The sequence below is a fragment of the Pinus tabuliformis genome, chromosome X (genome assembly GCF_031772625.1).
Source record: "Pinus tabuliformis cultivar Carrire ecotype Pingquan chromosome X, CPIR1, whole genome shotgun sequence".
NCBI lineage: Eukaryota > Viridiplantae > Streptophyta > Pinopsida > Pinales > Pinaceae > Pinus > Pinus tabuliformis.
The window spans coordinates 788,439,241-788,457,048 of NC_142308.1; the positions used below are offsets into that span (position 1 = coordinate 788,439,241).

Genomic DNA, 17,808 nt, shown 5'->3' on the forward strand with positions numbered 1-17,808 from the left:
TGTGTCTGTTTGCTCCAGTTTTCCCCTAGGCAAGCCGGTAGAAATTTGCTGCATGATCTTCAAGGCCCCATGATGCAAGTGGCCCAGTATTCTATGCCATAGCTCGCCAACATCTTGGCTTTGCACCACCTCTACTTTAGAACTAAGTGCAGCATAGTCTTCTACCTCCATCTTGTAGAGATTTTTTACTCAAATCCCAATTCGCTTGGTCTGTCCGGTGCCGATATGCCATAGGAAAACTTTTCCTTTACTAAAGACTACATCATAGCCTTTATCTTCTAGCATAGCAATAGACACAAGATTCTTTTTAAGAACTGGTACATACTTAACAATAGATAGGGTGAGAGGAGCAACATGCTCCCCTTGAAACACAACTGTACATTCACCTGAGACACAGTACTTTCCATCATCACCCATCTCGATCCACATTTGGAGATCCTTCTCCTCCATTGTACTAAAAAGATTCTTGTCACCCGACATGTGGAAAGAAGTTCCACTATCCAGGTACCAAAAACATCCCACCATGGATGAAACCATGCATGAAATAAGAGAGAAATTCATCTTAAACTGTGAGGCCAATGACTCACCATCAGATCCCTTGGAGGAACCCTTCTTTGATTTTTTTTGTGGACAATTCATTACATAATGGTCCACTTCATGACAATGAAACCATCGTACTTTCGACTTGTCAACCTTATTCCCACCATGAGAATATTTGGATTGGGATGCCTTCCCTTTCCATTTCTTGGCTTTACTCGCTAAAGCAAGATTTTCTTCATCATCTTGTTTTGATGAAGATCCATCCCTGGTGTTTTGCCTTATCTCCTACTGCATTAGGTCCGACCATAGTCATTCCCAATCTGGCAGTTTCTCTATTCCATTAACCAAGTCTTTGTAGTTATTTCATCTCTTAGGAAGACCGAGGAGTGCTAGAATCACCATGTCATCATCAGCTATTATGATCCCTATGTTTCCAAGATCATCCTTGCAGGTGGTGAGCTTGTTCAGGAATGTAGAGATTGTGTCACCCTTTTTTATCTTTCGAAGCTTGTCTTTTAGCACCAGCTTCCTCTAATCGCTGCTATTCTGATAAAGATATTTCAATGTTTTCCACATCGAAAATGGAGTCTCCTTCCCATGGATGCTCGAGACAATGTGATCTCGAGCTCCCTCCAGGAGGATTCTCCTTGCTCTAGCCACACTTTTTCCATTCCGCCAGTTGAGTAGCATTAGTCGGCTTTTGGACTTCTTGATCAATGAATTCCCTTAGACCATTATCTTCTAATACTTCCTCCATGTGATCCTTCTAGGCTATATAATTCGAACTGCCATCAAGGGCATATTCGAGTCTTAAACCACTGAACGCCATACGTGAAATAGAGATGTGATAAGAACTCAATTTCAATATTCAGAAACCAAACTTTGAACTTCTCTTGCTTGTATACTATTCTTCCTTGATCACGTTTGCTTTGATACCATGTAGAATATTCACCTATAGATCAACTGATATATGCAATGTTCTAAAGCATAATACTAGATCTACTTCTACCATAAACTTTGCTGAAGATTAAACAAATATGAGCATCATCAACCAAGAATAGATATAACTAGGAATGAGAAGTAATCAACCATAACACAGAAGATATCTCACTAGGGAAAGCACTAGCCTGAAACCCCAACTCTATATTATCATACAAGTGGAAATCTTGTTCAAGTTACAAAAAGAATCAACTCTCAAGCTATCCTTCTCTCTATGTAATCAAACAATACAGTTCACAGACTCAATAAACATATAATATATCTTCCTCAAGCCCTCCAAGCCTCCTATTTCCTTGCACAGTTTTGATTGGGGTCCAATGATATCACATGTGTGAATTGGCCTCATAACACTCACTATAACCTCTGGTCTAACTATGAAATCATTAAGGAATAATATTCCTTCTGCATGCAAGGAATATTCACAATGGAATATTCTTGCAACTGATAGTACACTGTCTCTCCATACGATCTCAACTGGGTCTCTGACTGAACGAACATGCATGAGTTATCCATGAGTGAATATTCAATTATCTGAAATACATTAGTTACATGCATGCAAGCATTAACTAACTAAACTCTCATTAATTTAACAAACTGTTAAATTAATCTAACTAGACTTGACACAATTAAACTGAGTCAACTGATTACAACTCAATATTACAACTCATCCTTATCTCTTTAACTGATGATTAAATCCCTCAATCAAAGGAGAAACTGTTGCATGTCCTCACATAGACTTCATGTTCATAATTCTTTAACTAATTAACTCAAGAATTTACAAATAACTGTTAATATCAAATTCGAATTTTACTTCCTATGTTTAGTCCAGGGACTGACTAAAATAAGAAGGGATCCCGAAATGCTATTTTTAGAAAAGCTATTTTTAGCACTTTCACTTTTCACCCATTGTTTCTAAGATCCACAATGACTGAATTTCTATTCATAATAGGGCTATTTATAGCAGTGTTATTTTTAGCATTTTCTATTTTTAGTATTTCTTGTTGCACTTTTCAACATGGAGCTATGTGAAGCAGAATAACTTATAGAAACGAAGGAAAAAAGGGTCCTAAATATAGTCCATTGATTTCACCTCCGCGAGGTGACCAAGAGGGAATAATGTAGGTTTCTCCATGAAGTGTTATTTAGTTAAGAAGACAAGGTTTCCCGTGAATACCCCCTCCACCCACGCCACCTCCAGCTTCACCACCATCACCTGCGACTTCACTCGTACCACCTCCACCTCCACCACAGTTCAATATGGAAAATTCAGTGAATTTGCCTTTATTTAAAGGCTTGGGGAATGAGGACCCAGAACAATTTTGGTTTGTTGTAAAAGTTGTATGGGAAGCTCAGGGCATTACAGATGATAACATGAAGAAGGAAACCCTGGTTAGTGCTCTGTAGGATCACATGCTAACCTGGTACATCAAGTACTCTAATGATAACCTGAATGTTGGAGTGGTAGACATCCAGAATGGGATGAACAAAGAATTCAGTAGGCCTAAATCTGAAGCACGGTCTATTGTGGGGTTCAAGGAAATCATGATGCAACCAGGTGAGACACCTTGGGAATTAGACCAGATTTTAATGCAAGATCCACGAAGCTAATATTAATTTAACAGATAGACAGCATCATGAGTGGTTTATGGCTTCACTACTACCACACCTAAGGGTTGCACTCTCACAACAAAAGATAACGACTTAGGCAGAGGCCTTGGAGATTGCAATGAGACTGCATGAAACCCCGATGCAAGATCCAAATCTAAGGGTTCAACAAATCCATGTGTAGTTGAAAAATCTTTTCCTTGAGATGGAAAGTTTGAAGCAGGATAGAACAGTCCAACCAGAGGAGCACGAAGAGGTATGGTGTCTGAAATGCAAGAGCCAGGGGCATGACAAAGACCATTTTTTGGTCTTTGCGAACTATATTGCAGGAGGAGGACCAATTCCTTTGAGGCCGGAAGCTCAAGCAAGACCGAGCATGGGGTCTGCATTATTGTGCGCTATCTGTCAGGTAGTAGGAAAACATGCCACAGATAACTGTCATTTGCTGCAAAAATTTGTGCAAACACCGCAACAATTGTTTTGCAAATTTTGTAGGTCAGCAGGGTATGATGAGCATAACTGCAAAAGTTACGCATTGAGGACCTGGAAGAGGTCGAGGACAATTGATCTGCTATGATTGCAGAGGACCAGGACACTATGCCCATGATTTCACTAACCCAACACGTCCATCGTGCAAGTATTACACTCTGTTTGATCATGAAATAAAAGACTGTCCTACGCTGATAGCTAGGATACCTGACAAAGGGGCGCTACCACCTCCACCGACTTAGAACCTATAGATGATGAGGCCTGAGCTGCGCGAAGAGGATCCAAACATGAATATAGTGCTCCGAAGCGGAATCACAATAGGAGATGACAAGGGGAAAGAACTAGAAGACAATACATGGGTTCGCAAAGCTCTAGCAAAGGAGGCTGAGTTCGATTTGGAGTGTGCACATGAAACCTTCACAGAAGTGAAGAAGAGCTTTGCTGAGGCCTCCACCTCAAGAAGAAAGGATAAGCCTAATCAGAAGATGGATCCTTATATGCTTACAACTTTCCTAGAGACCTACATGAAGCTACTGCGTGATAGCAAGGCTGTGAAAGGGTTACAAGATCTCATAAATAGATGCGCTGGAAATGCTCAAGGTGAGCCGTGGGTAGTGCGAAAGATTGGCAAGCATAAAACAAGAACGGGACTGGAAATGGGGCAAACTGCATAGATAGGAGAGTATGAGATGGATCAGGTTATCTTGGACCTAGGGTCAGACGCAAACTTCCTACCTAAAAAGACTTGGGAATGGATGGGTAGACCCGCGTTGCAATGGTCTCTGATTCAGCTAAGGATGGAAAACTAGCAGAAGATCATTGCCATGGAGCGGCTGCAGGGGGTGACTGTAGATATTGAAGGTGCAAGCGCTTGACTAACTTTGAAGTAGTAGAAATTATGGATGACAAGTATCCTGCGCTCTTGGGAATTGATTGGACTACTGATATGAATGGGGTAATCAACCTAAAGAAGTGAAAGATGATATTTGAGAAGAAATCACTACGCATAATTGTACCCCTAGATCCTGCTGAAGGTTCACGTTATACTGAACCGATCCATGATTATGAGAGTGATGACGATCTGGAATGTATCTATAAGATAACAGCATAAGACCAAGACTGGGTGAATCCAACAATGGATGTACGAATTATGTGGTATCACAAGAGTTCCTGTACCTTGGACTGTGATGAAGAATTAGAGCGCTGAAAGAATCAGCTACATGAGGTGACTGCGCTGAGTTGTACCATGATGACTTAGTCACTGCGCTATGTGTCATTAGAGGTAAGAAAGATGCCTACTTATAATGGCCTAAATGATGTACATATTCTTCTAGACGTATTTGAGAGGGAGGTACTAGAAAAGCAGTGTTTCCACATGTTGCACTGGGCACTGCGTGCTACGCCCACAAGGTAGTGGGGAACGTATAAGGGAAGCTTTGATGATTGGCATGAATGTAGGAGAATGATGAGAACTTGATTTGGGAATTTGAAGATTCGAATGATAGAAAAGTATGATGGGTAGGATGATCTTCACGTGCACTTGGCCAAATGGGCCCAGGCTTATGGAGAGAATCCCTAACCTGAACGGGTGCACTTGCTCTGTCACACATTGGATATCGTCCTGATGAACTGGTATGTGGAAACAAAGCTCTGCCATGGCAAGGTGAATGGGATATTCTGTGCGAAGGATTCATAATAACATTCAGTTTTGAAGACGGGTTTGACAGTATTGATGAGGCGCTACAAGAGGTGAAAGCAACAATATTTAGGATACCGTAGGATCCTTTAGACCTGATTTAGCTTGAGTGGGCTACTTTGCTGAGTCATGCGCTAGAATGTTATAACGTAACTGCTAAAGAAGAGGACAAGGATCCCTGAAGATTAACATCCCTGAAATAGAAGGTCACTACAAGGTTGAAGGACCACAGGTTGAGAATCTAGATATAACCACTCTGCTGAAAACGAAACAAGTGAACATTGGTATAGAGATAGAGCCCAAATTTGCGAAGATTGGAGATTACTGGGATAATGTGACGGTGGATAAGGTCATTGAGTTTCTCTGCAAATACTAGGATTTATTCCCTACCAAGTTTATGGATTTAAAAGGGATAATCAGGGACCTAGGCATTATGAAGATCATATTGAAGCTCGACGTGAAGCCAATTAAAAAAATGCCTTACCATCTCAATCCGAAGTATAAGGAAAAGGTCCTCTTAGAGCTAGATAAGATGCTCACGGCCGACATCATTGAGCCTGTGGAAGAATCTGACTGGGTAAGCCCTATGGTGGTAAAAGAGAAGAAGCAAAAGGATGAAGTAAGGATATGTGTGGATCTCAGAAAGTTGAATGACGCTTGCGCACACGATCCTTTCCCGACTCCATTCACTGACAAAATTGTTAGATAATGTAGGTGGCCAGGAAGCATATTCCTTCACTCATGGGTTCTTAGGGTACCACCAGATCAAAATCATGGCAGAGGATAGGAGCAAGACAACCTTTGCGACTGAGTGGGGTTGTTTTTAGTACACTATAATGCCATTTGGGTTGAAGAATGCACCTGTGATTTTCTTGCGCGTAGTCATTGCTGTGTTCAAAGAGTTAATTCATAATTTCCTGGAAGTTTACTTTGATGATTGGACCATGTTTGGGTTATTTAAATGCCATGTAGCAAGCTTGCGCCTGATGCTGGATACTTGTCGAAGATACCACATCGCACTCAATCTAAAGAAATGTCTTTTTTGTGTTCCCTTTGGGACCCTACTGGGTCATGTGGTTTGTAGATATGGACTAATGGTAGATCCCGTGATGATCATGGTGATACTGAACTTGGAAGCATCAAGGAGTGTGAAACAGCTGCGCGCTACCCTACGACATACGGGATACTACAGAAAGTTTATCAAAGGCTATGCCCAGATCACCATGCCTATGGAAAAGTTGTTGAAAAAGGATGTCACATTCTGTTGGAATGAGGACTGTAAGAAGAGCCTGGATGTATTGAAAGAAAAGATGGTCACTACGCCGATCCTAGTCTTCCTAGATTGGAAGAAGGAGTTTCATGTACATGTCAATGCATCATGTATAAGGCTAGGAGCAGTACTGACACAGGCTGGTGGAGAAGACTTGGACCATCCTATCACGTTTGCAAGAAGAAGGTTATCCAAGGAAGAAAAGAACTATTCCACTACCGAGTGTAAAGGGTTAGCCATGGTGTATGCGCTCCAGAAGTGTAGAAACTACTTGCTGGGAGGCCATTTTAAGATGTATATAGATCACTCCGCACTGAAGTACCCTGTCAATAAGCCTGTGTTGGGGGGGAGAATCTATAGATGGTTGTTATTGTTCTAGGAATATGATTTTGAAGTTATTGTGAAGCCTGGACAACTGAACGTGGGACTGGACCATTTGTCATGCATCGAAACAGGGGAAGAGCCCACTAATTTGGAGAAGTGATTACCTGATGCATAGATATTTGCAGTGCAGGTCATGGATGGTGCTTTTGAGGATATAATACACATCCTCACGACAATAACTATCCCAAAAGGATACACTATCCAGCAGAAGAAGGAATTAGTGTTGTGCGCAGCAGATTTCTCTATCACTGTTGGGCATCTATATAAAATGGGGTCTGATGTGATATTGTGATGATATGTACCTGAGTTTAAAAGAAGCAACATCCTTGTAGATGTTCATGGGGACGCTGCGAGAGGACATTATGTAGGGAGAGAAACTGTGCAGAAGATTCTACGTGCATGGTTGTGGTGGCCAACTATCCATCAGGACTCAAAAGTGAATTTCAAAGCATGTGATGTGTGTCAAGGACTAAAATGCCATCACGGAGGGATGACATGCCTTTGAATCCATATATGACATTGCAACCCTTTGATAAATCGACGATAGATTTTGTGGGACCCATTCAACCACACGGAAAAAAAGAGCAAGGTACATTATCACTGTGACAGAATATTTGACTTGTTGAGTGGAGGCAAAGCCTGTGAAAGATTGCACAAGTGCAACTGCTATGAAGTTCCTCTTTGAGCATGTACTAATGTGATTTTGTGTCCAAAGGTCTTGATGAGTGACTATAGTATACACATACTGAATGAGACACTCAATGCTCTAATGGAGGAATTTCAGGTATATCACCAGAAGAGTACACCTTTTCACCTGCAGGCTAACAGGACGGTGGAAACATTCAGAAAGTTGCTTGAAAACATGCTGACCAAGGTTTTCAATGCTTAGCAAAGTTATTGGAACATATGCATACCTGCAGTACTTTGGACTTATCGAATGACATGCAAGAATTTGACTGGACAAACCCTCTTTAGGCTTGTCTATGGTGTGGAAGTGGTAATCCCTATGGAATATATTGTGCCTAGTCTATGCATAGCAACACTCATAGGTATGATGGATCACGAAGCCCTGGAGGAAAGGCTTGCACCACTAGATGAACTTGAGGAAGAGAGATTTCTAGCTGGATTTTAGCAACAGGTCCAAAATCAGCGCAAAAAATCATGGCATGATTGGCACATTAAGCTGCGCACCTTTAAGGTAAATGGCCTAGTTTTGTTATATGATAGCAAGTTTGATAAATTTCCAGGGAAATTCCAAATGCAATGGTTAGGGCCTTATGTCATTAAGGAGATTACCGATGAAGGAGCAGTACAACTGGAAAATTAAATGGAGATCCCTTCCCAAGAAAGGTGAATGGTAGTTGGTTGAATCCATACACTAGTTGTCCGGCCATGTGACTAGATCAAGGTAGAATAGTCTTAGTGCTCCAGGGAGCTGAAAGGAGGTGCGGGACTATAATCTACACTACCTAAGTTGTGGCGCTGTGTGATTGGAGGATGATGCAAAGCAAGGAAGTGTTACAAGATTCACGGCAGCACAAGGGGGCTGCGCTACCCAGGGAGAACGCTACCCAGGGAGAAATCATGTAGGTCACCCGGAAAGTGACCGTTAAGGTCACTATTCATGATTTTATGGTTGAAATGCAGCCAAATGGAGTGGGCGACCGGCATTTAAGACAAAATTTATTGCTCAGATCCTTGAAAATCTACTGCCAATCCAGCATTAATGAACCGCATTTGAGGGGGAACGGTTGGATTTAAATTCAAAATGCCCTATAAATTACAAGTGGTTGTCCAGTGAAAAACACTTGGAATTTTGAGAATTGAGTTGTTGAGCTCTCAAGCGCACATGAATCACAAACACTATGAGATTTTGATATCTAGTAAAGTATCTGAGACATTGCCAAAAGAAACACAAGAGTTCTTACAGAGAATGATGTCGGTACCCATAGAATCTGTAGATACTGAAGGAGAAGAATCAATGCTAGAAGTTGAGATGGAGGAAAAAGTAGCTGCTCCAGAGGTTGCTGAGGTGCTCGCTGAAGTCCCTAAATCACCGAGAATGCCAAGAACGAAGCCGACCCCCACCAAATAACTCATGAAAGATAGAAAGGGCAAGAAGCTTGCTATACCGGTGTGCGCATCGCCAAGAAGAAACCCACCAAAGCCTACCACATATGAGAAGGGAAAAGCTATAAATTTGGAGCCGGAGGAGGAACACATTGAAGACATCCCGATGGACGATAAGGATGTGGGATTCGAAGTAGAGGAGGTTAAAACCTAGGGCACAGACCCTATTACCTGGTTGCCAGAGTATGTCCCTCCGCACAAGCCCAAGACCAAGGTGCCAAAGGACATCGATGAGAGTAAGACTCCCCTGCAAACCCCTCTATTGCCAGATGAAATTTTTTTCGACAGTCCGCACTTGGCATGGGTGCCACTGCTGAAACTTGAAGACTAGGACTTGGTTGACCACGAGAAGTTCCCACACCTAGCGAGCGAGTAGCTGATGTGTCACATCATTGATACGAATATGGGAATGACCGCATTAGAGCTGCGGAGGTGTCTCAAGGGAGTATAAAAAGAAGGGTTGCTCAACTTGCTTTGGGTGCTGCACTACAAGCACACCCGTGATAGTTTTGGTCATCAAGAAGCCATTATGCTTAGTGCATCATGGGTGTCTATGGCTAGAGGAGCCGATACCCATCATAGATAGGTTGATTCACTAGATAATGCGATTTCCATATACAAGAGAGAATTTGGCCCTGATATTTGGTGAAAAATTTGGCAAGCAGGCTCTCGCAGAATCAATGAAAGAAAAATTTAAACTAGTGACGAAGCCACTAAGATATGCTATATACAGTATCTACGACCCCACTATGAAGGTAGTCACATAGATCTTAGCAGGCAAGGTGATGAGGAAGTGCCGCGCCAATGAGGTGTCAATGCATATCTTCACCCTCACAGCACAGTGTGCTGAAGGAGTCCAGTTCAACTAGTCGGACTACCTTCACTGAGAGTTCTTGGCAAACTGTTGCAAAGCACAAGAGCTCAACAAGATGTTCCACTACGCATGGCTCCTGTTTTCAATTTTTTTGGTGGTGTGGGAGTTGCCAGAGGATAGCTAGTTCCCTTCAATCGCGCTAGACCTCCCAGAAGAAGCGAAGTATGATTCATGCTGTTGGTGACCAAGGATGCGTAGCGAGTCAGGGATAACAATATCTTTTTGATCTTAATGGAGATGAACATCTGAATGGCCATCAATCACAAACCACGATCGTTGCCTACAGTGTATGCCAGCCTGCAAGGCTACTCCAAATTCAAAGCTGACTTCCATCGAGTATCCATCAGGGCACGGAAGGACCGTTTGTAGAAATGGTATGACTTTCCCTATCTGGCAACGCATGACACCATTGATGCGGTACTTGATCAATGGCCGACAGAGTGGTGCACTATCATAGACTTGGCGGTGGGAGGGAGCAAGTCCACTATGTAGAAGAATAATGAGGAGGCTAAGCTTAAGATGGAACAACTAGCCATAAAGAGGAAAAAGGAGGCTACTGATAAGGCCCATGCAGAGCACTAGGCCACGCAGCAGACAAGGAAGTAGATAGGTGGGACAGAGCGAGGCTCTAATAAAGGTGCAAGTTCGCCTTCACCTGAGACCGAGGAGGAGACAGATGAGTAGCACGATGCAAACCCTCAAGAGATGTCTGCCTGCATCAAGTGCCCAAGGGAGCTGGAGAAAGGAGAGCCCATGAAGAAATCAAAACCGACCATGACCTCACTAGACCCCATCACATTAACATAGGGTGACTTGCATGATATCAGTGACATAGTGAGGCATGTCACCACGGAGGCCCTGCAACAATTTGAGCAGTAATAGAAAATCATACTGGGGGCTATCTAGATAGGGTTGCAAGAGTTGTAGAACCACACGTCGCAGGTTGGCCACAAAGAATGAGGCTGACATGCCCACTGTCAGCGCCCTAAAAGGAAAAGTTGAACATGGCAACGCTCCCGCGAGAAGTGCTCCACTCGAGTGATTGGAGAGCTGAGGGCTCGTGAGCACCGCACCCTTTAGGTGATTAGTGAACAATGGATAAACAACGAGAAGATGGCCCTATAGAGAAATGTTGCCATCGCCATTGAGACTAAGGCGACCAATCAGAGCAAGAGGATTATGTAGATCATTGAGGAGGCATGCCGAATGGTCCCAAAGTTGGCCATTCCAGAGGAGAAGCCAGTCTAGGTATGCATCCGCAAGTTGGCCATAGGGGTGCATGACACTTGAATTGAGATGGCACGGGTTCAGTTGGAGTTGAACCTGCAAATTACAAAGTTATAGTTGAGGGCTCAGCCTTAAAATCCGCCAGAAGTGAAGGAACAGCGAGCGATTGTTGTCATAGAAGCAATAACAGTGGTGGACAGTGCAGTAGCAAACTGCATGCAATTGTTTGAATAGTCATTTTAGGTCTTGACTAGCTTGTAGGAGGAACCTTATGTACAAAGGCTAGAGATGGAAGGGCATGAGCTACAACAGCGCTACAATGAAGTTAAGGGCACAACGTGAACCATCACGCTGACACAGAGACTAGCCAAGCTGCAAGAGGCCAAGCAGCTGAAGGAACAGGTGGACGCAACGCTGCAAAAGGAAGCAGTGCTCAAGGCAAGACTGAAAACATGGCTAGATGAGGCTTACGCAATGACAAGAAATATCAAAGGTAAGCTTGCGCTTCTGCAAGCGACACAGCAAAAGCTTCAGTCCAACAGCGCAGGAGCATTGACCGAGCAGACAGTGGAAGACATGAAGCTGGTGGCCACACAGTGCTTGGCTAAGGTTGTAGTCATATGAGTTGAGCTGGAAGGGATTTGCGCAAAGATCTTTGTGCCTACCAAGTGACTTGAGGGTGAGTCATGATGTTTGTGTTGGGGGCCTGTTGGGAACGGGATCCCCCAAAGGATAGTTTTGGGGCTAAAAGCCCATGTTTTGGTCAAATTTTGTAAGAAACCTATAAAGACTCCACATTTTGTGATCGTTGAGCCCTAATATGTCTTGAATCATAAAGGGTTGTCCGCCCTTAGATTTGTAAAGTAATGTGGGCTGTAAGAGATCTACCCATGGTCGTGGACCATGGGATTGTATCAAAAAATCTAAGCTCTAAGTAGTTTTAAAAAGACACACAAGATAAGAGAGTCATAGCTCTGAAGTAAGAATTCTATGTTTTGAGTCATAGTGTAGGTAGAGGCTCTGCAGCTAAGTGTGTAGAGGCCTAGGGTGGAAGTCCACAGCTGAGTATGCTGACCCCTGCTGCTGTGTGAGTAGGGTGAATAGAGTCTGTGATCACTTGGAAGATATCAATAAAGAGAAGTATTCTGCAATTTCTATGTCTTTGTTCTGATTAATGCATCTTATCATTTTATGTATGAATTTCATTTATAATGCTTATGCGATGCACGAATGTGTATGATTATGTTGGATAACTGAAGACATATAAGAATATCTATTTATGCGGTCCTAAATGTGAGTATCTAATAAGATAAGTAATATTCTTGAGGTAACTTGACAATTTGAGCAATACGCTGCCTTAGTAGCGTGAAAGTATCTGAATCGAAGGTTAGCACTACATGAAGGTCATCCGTACCCTTTCACGGAGGTATCGAGGGGAAGGATAAGGGGTTAGGTAGATAGATCCCTAGTAGGAATAGAAGGAATAAAACGACATCACGACCATCTCAGGGTGCAGAAAATTGGTTCCAGCATCCCCCCATACTGCTTCGGGTGAGACTTCGGTCTACGCCCCGTGGGTTGATGTCACAAGGTCCAGTAGTGTAGGGATTTGTTTGGATAATTAATGTTGAACCTTGATCAAGCCCCCTCAAGCCAAAACATTACCAAGAGAAGAAATCCTATATTTTCTTGTTCATGCAGGACATCAAATTAAATATTATGTTAGAAAAAATATATGTCAAAAAAGGATACCTTATTCATCCTCCCTCTCATGTAGCCAATAACCACAAGCCTAAGCTTGTCCCATACAACAACAAAGTCATAATCTATGAAGATATATCTATTCGAGGTCTATACGAGATTATTTTTCAATCGAATCATACTCTTGTTATCACAATATATCATTGTCATATCTAGAACCTACTCAAGCAACTCTCCAAAGAGCTTCCTTAACCAAAATTCCCCACAACTAGCCATGCTAGCAACAATGTACTAAACCTTTGTCGTGGTTAAAGCTACGGACTTATATTTCCTACTCATCCATGATATGATTATAGATCCCAAGCTAAAGCAACACCAAAATGTGCTCTTTCTATTTCTATCCCAATCATTAGTGTATCCATGGAGACTCATATCTCTGGAAGTATATCTCATAATATTTCATCTTGAACTTAGAGGCTAGCTCCCTCTTACACTCGATAATTAGAGGCTCACTACCCATCGATAATAAATCATCCACATGTAAAATAAAAATGAAATCATACCTTGGACCAACTTATAGGTTCAAATCGAAACTGCTTCTAGGATTCACCAGGTAACTAACAATGCGGACATGCCAGGCTTGGGGAGCCTTCTTCAAACCATACAATTCTTTCTGCAAACATAAGACTTATCTATTTTCAATTCAACAACTATAATTTACCAAGCAATACCAAACTTCATCAAGTCATCCACTTGATCATATACACCAAGGACAAGTTATATATTCATTGTGATATTCCTACAATAATGAGAATAAAAATCACTGCATACTAAGGATAAATCCTTTTTTTCCATATTAGATCTAATGATCAAATTAGAACAAATAACATGATGATATTCATATTTAAGTCTCTTGTAATCAATAGATTATCCAAGACATTCATATCTTCTATAATAAGTCAAACATTATGTAGATCTTAAAAACTTCACTACTCATACAACTCTCTGTCGTATGCTTCATATATATTGGTATGTCATACTCCTGGTGCGCTCTTGGCCTCATGCACAAGATTTTATTTTTTGTATCCTACAAGCTCAATTGCACCCATAGGAATTATTCCATGTGGTTGGAAGGCTTGTAATTGCACCCTTAAGCCTTTTTCCCAACGGTTTAGGCTTAGAATAGTAGAAACCTTCTCTGCTCAGATCAGAACTTGCGAAAACTTCTTCAACAATATCAGATGGTTATTCATGACCAAAATTCTTCCTTCAATAGTTAAGTGCCTTATTTTTCAAATAATTATAGGTGTTTGGATCTCATCAAGAGTCTCTCCCTCTAAATGGGAAGCCTATTCAATCATTGTTATCAACGACATCAACTTGTCTATCATAATATTGTCATGATGTAGCAAAATTGTTAGATTGTAAACTATATCAGGTTCTCAAAAATATATCATAACAAGTCATCATAATTTTCTTCATCATCACATATTAACATGTCATCAAACTTTCATTAAGGGTTAGTGTCATTTAAGTGTATCTTCATACTTCAAGGATCATAATCACAACATCAAGTCAGGGCATCCCATTTTTATCACTTGTTAAATTTACTAAGCTTAAAGAAACCTTACCAAGATCAACAAGAATATCAATCTTATTATCACACTTTCATCATGCTTATCATAAGCATTAAAAATAGTATCAACTTACCATATGTCAAAATCAACATTTCTAGTCAACTTTATAAAATAAGGAAATCCACCATGTCTTGCCAAATATCAAAGGGTGCCAATATATCAGATGTACCAGAAATCAAACTTACTTTCATATGCATGCAAGAGTCATTCATTATGCATTAATTTTTACCTTTCCATCCACTATTGTAGCTAATAATGTATTATACATACAAATTAGTATTCATGTACCTTTTCAACTTGTAACAATTATCTGTGATTGGTAGTTGTAGCACTTTGTCAACTTTCCACTAGCTATTTTATTCCTGCACTAGCTTTCTTTTCATGTAACCTAGATGATCCTAAAGAAGGATATTTAATGAGAGGTGATCATCTTCTTGAACCAACCTTACCTTCAATATTTTCATTGACTTCATCAATAATTAATCCTAAGTGAGTCTAGCCCAACTAGGGTTACACTAAATCTGACACAAGCGCTAGAACAATTTCTCAATGATCATGCTAAAGTTTCAATACAACAAAACTCAAGCTTTTATCTTATCCCAAGGTTTCTTTGAAACCTTAAAATCATGATTTCCATCAAACCCTAATAACAAAATTTACCAAGGTATTCTTCAAACCCTAGAATTCTTTTAGGTTTCCTCCATCTTCTCATATTATCATCAATAATGTCTTCATAGGGGTGATCTCAATGAATTTTCTTCAGTCCAGCTATGATGCCATGTTAATTTTTCTTGGGGCTATATTTTTATTTTCTTTAGATAATTTCTTTTCATTATTTTACTCATTTAATTCACCCCATAGCATCATAACATTATTAAACAACATATGCAATTATATATAAAGAACAATATCATCATCAATGCAATAGAACATAAAGGAACAATAGAAGAAAATCATTGAGACATGGCGACACTAGGATTGGTTGAAGGCCAAGGCAAAACCCCACAAGGGGAAAGCCATTTCTAATTCTTCTTCTTATTAGATTGTCATTGAATGTTTCAGCAAAGAGAGAGTACATTGATCCATATATTCAACCACAAAACTATCCAAACAAATCAACTAAACAACATCCAAGAGATGAAATCAACAATGCTAAAAATCAAAAACCTTGATTGAAATACTCCGGTAAACTGTCAATATTCACAGTCAACTAATGAATTATGTGATTAATTTATGGAATAAAACTCTACTTTCTAGTTGCATGAAGAAATTGTATGTGCTTGCGGTTGAAACCCTTCAACCACACAAATAAACCTGCATTCCTATGGTTGCAACCGAAAATCCCCTGTGATAACACTATGGGTGGAAATTAAAACCCTAGATTACACATGCGAGCTTTGGACCCTGCAATTTTGGAATTGTACGAACCATTCTCCGCGAACCACTTTAGACCTATGCGAGCCAAACCAAAGAAATAAGAATGATGATGATGATGTCCGAATGAGGGTAACTTGACTTGTATTTATATCCATCCACGGGTCTTCAATTTGTTTTTGGGCCAACCTATCCTTTTTGTGCACATGTGGGTTTCCATATTAAAATATATTTCTCCTTGACCAAATTAAATTCTTATAAGGGCTTGGAGGGGTATTTCTTAATGAGGAATATTTTCCAAAGGACAAAATTTATCCTTAAGCTACCAAATATTAACAGATTTCAATATGACTAGAAAATATCTATATTGGTTGGACTCTCTACCTTGGGATCATTATATCGAGGAAACATTCGATGTACAATGTGTCAACGTATACTAGATCTAGATCGTTTTGTTTTATTTGATGTCAAGGAATGAATTTTGGTATTTATAATAGTTGGGAAGGTTAGAGTAAAAACTCAAGGTAAGATCAATCTCCTCTCAGAAGCTCCTGGTGTGGGTAAACCTAGCATTGGTAAATCAATTTCCCATGCTTTAAATAAAAAATATTACATATTTTTAGTAGAAAGATTGGTTGATGTTGTTGAAATAAAGGGATACTGATGAACTTATGTTGGTGTTATGCTTGAAAAATTGGTGCAATACCCTAAATTAGTTGTTTTGGCCAACCCTCTTGTCTTAATTAATGGGGTTGATAAGCTAGGGTGCGGGCATGTTGGATATCTAATAAGTGCTCTATTAGAACTTCTAAATCCTAAGAAAAATACTAATTTTCTTGATCATCATCTTGATTTTCCTATTGATTTGTCAAAGGTTATATATGTTTGCGCAACAAATGTGGTAGAGATGATTATTAATCCACTATTAGATCACATGGAAATTATTATTCTTTTGGGTTACATCACTGATGGAGAGATGCATGTTGCTCGTGATTACTTGGAACAAACTAATCGAGGCTTGTGGTGTCAAGCCTGAACAAGTTGAAATAATGGATGCAAAACTTCTTGGACTAATTGAATCATACTTTCATGTGGCAGGGGTGGGGAGTCTTCAAAAAAGAACATAGAAGATATTTATCATAAGATTGCTTTGAAATTTTTTCGTCAAGGTGCAACAAGTACATTTTTTGTTGATGGAAGAAATCAAAAGAAAGATTCCAAGGAATTGGATAATGTAGACCATGTCTCTTAGGAGAAAATAGTATTTTGACTGATCCAAGGATGATGAAGTACCATCATCAACACAAGTTTCTATAGGGGAAATATCTTTGCCAAGAAAGCCTTTTGTCAATTCCCAGTATGAAGTTACAACTTCTGATGTTGAGAAAGTAGAACCTGGGCACTCATATGAGAAGGTTATAATTGATTTACACTAATATAATCATACTTCCATGAGGTAGGGATGGGTAATCTTCCAAAAAGAAAATATAAAAGACTTATCGTAAGGTTGTTTTGAAATTGGTTCGTCAAGGTGAAACAAGTACATTTTTTGCTAACAGCAATAGTCAGAAGCAAGATTCCAAGGAATTGGACAATGTAGACAATGTCACTTAGGAGAAAATAGTATTTTGACTTATCTAGGGATCAATTAAGCACTATTATGAGCACAAGTGTATACACATGAACCATTTGATCTAGCAAAGTCTTCTGTCGATTTCCAAGATGAAGTAAAAAATTTTGATATTGAGAAAGTGGAACCTGAGCACTCATATGAGAAGGTTATAATTGATGGTACAAATATAGTTGATTGTGTGGAAAAAATAGTTTTTCATGGTGAAAAATCTATGATAAAACACCTATTGGTGTTTTCATGGGTCTTGCA

General features: G+C 40.2%; 1 pseudogene; it reads left to right on the forward strand.

The window, feature by feature from the left end:
- LOC149142199 (lon protease homolog, mitochondrial-like) overlaps window positions 1–17,178 on the forward strand; it is a 195,005-nt pseudogene extending 177,827 nt beyond the window's left edge.
- Window positions 17,179–17,808: the final 630 nt, after the last annotated feature.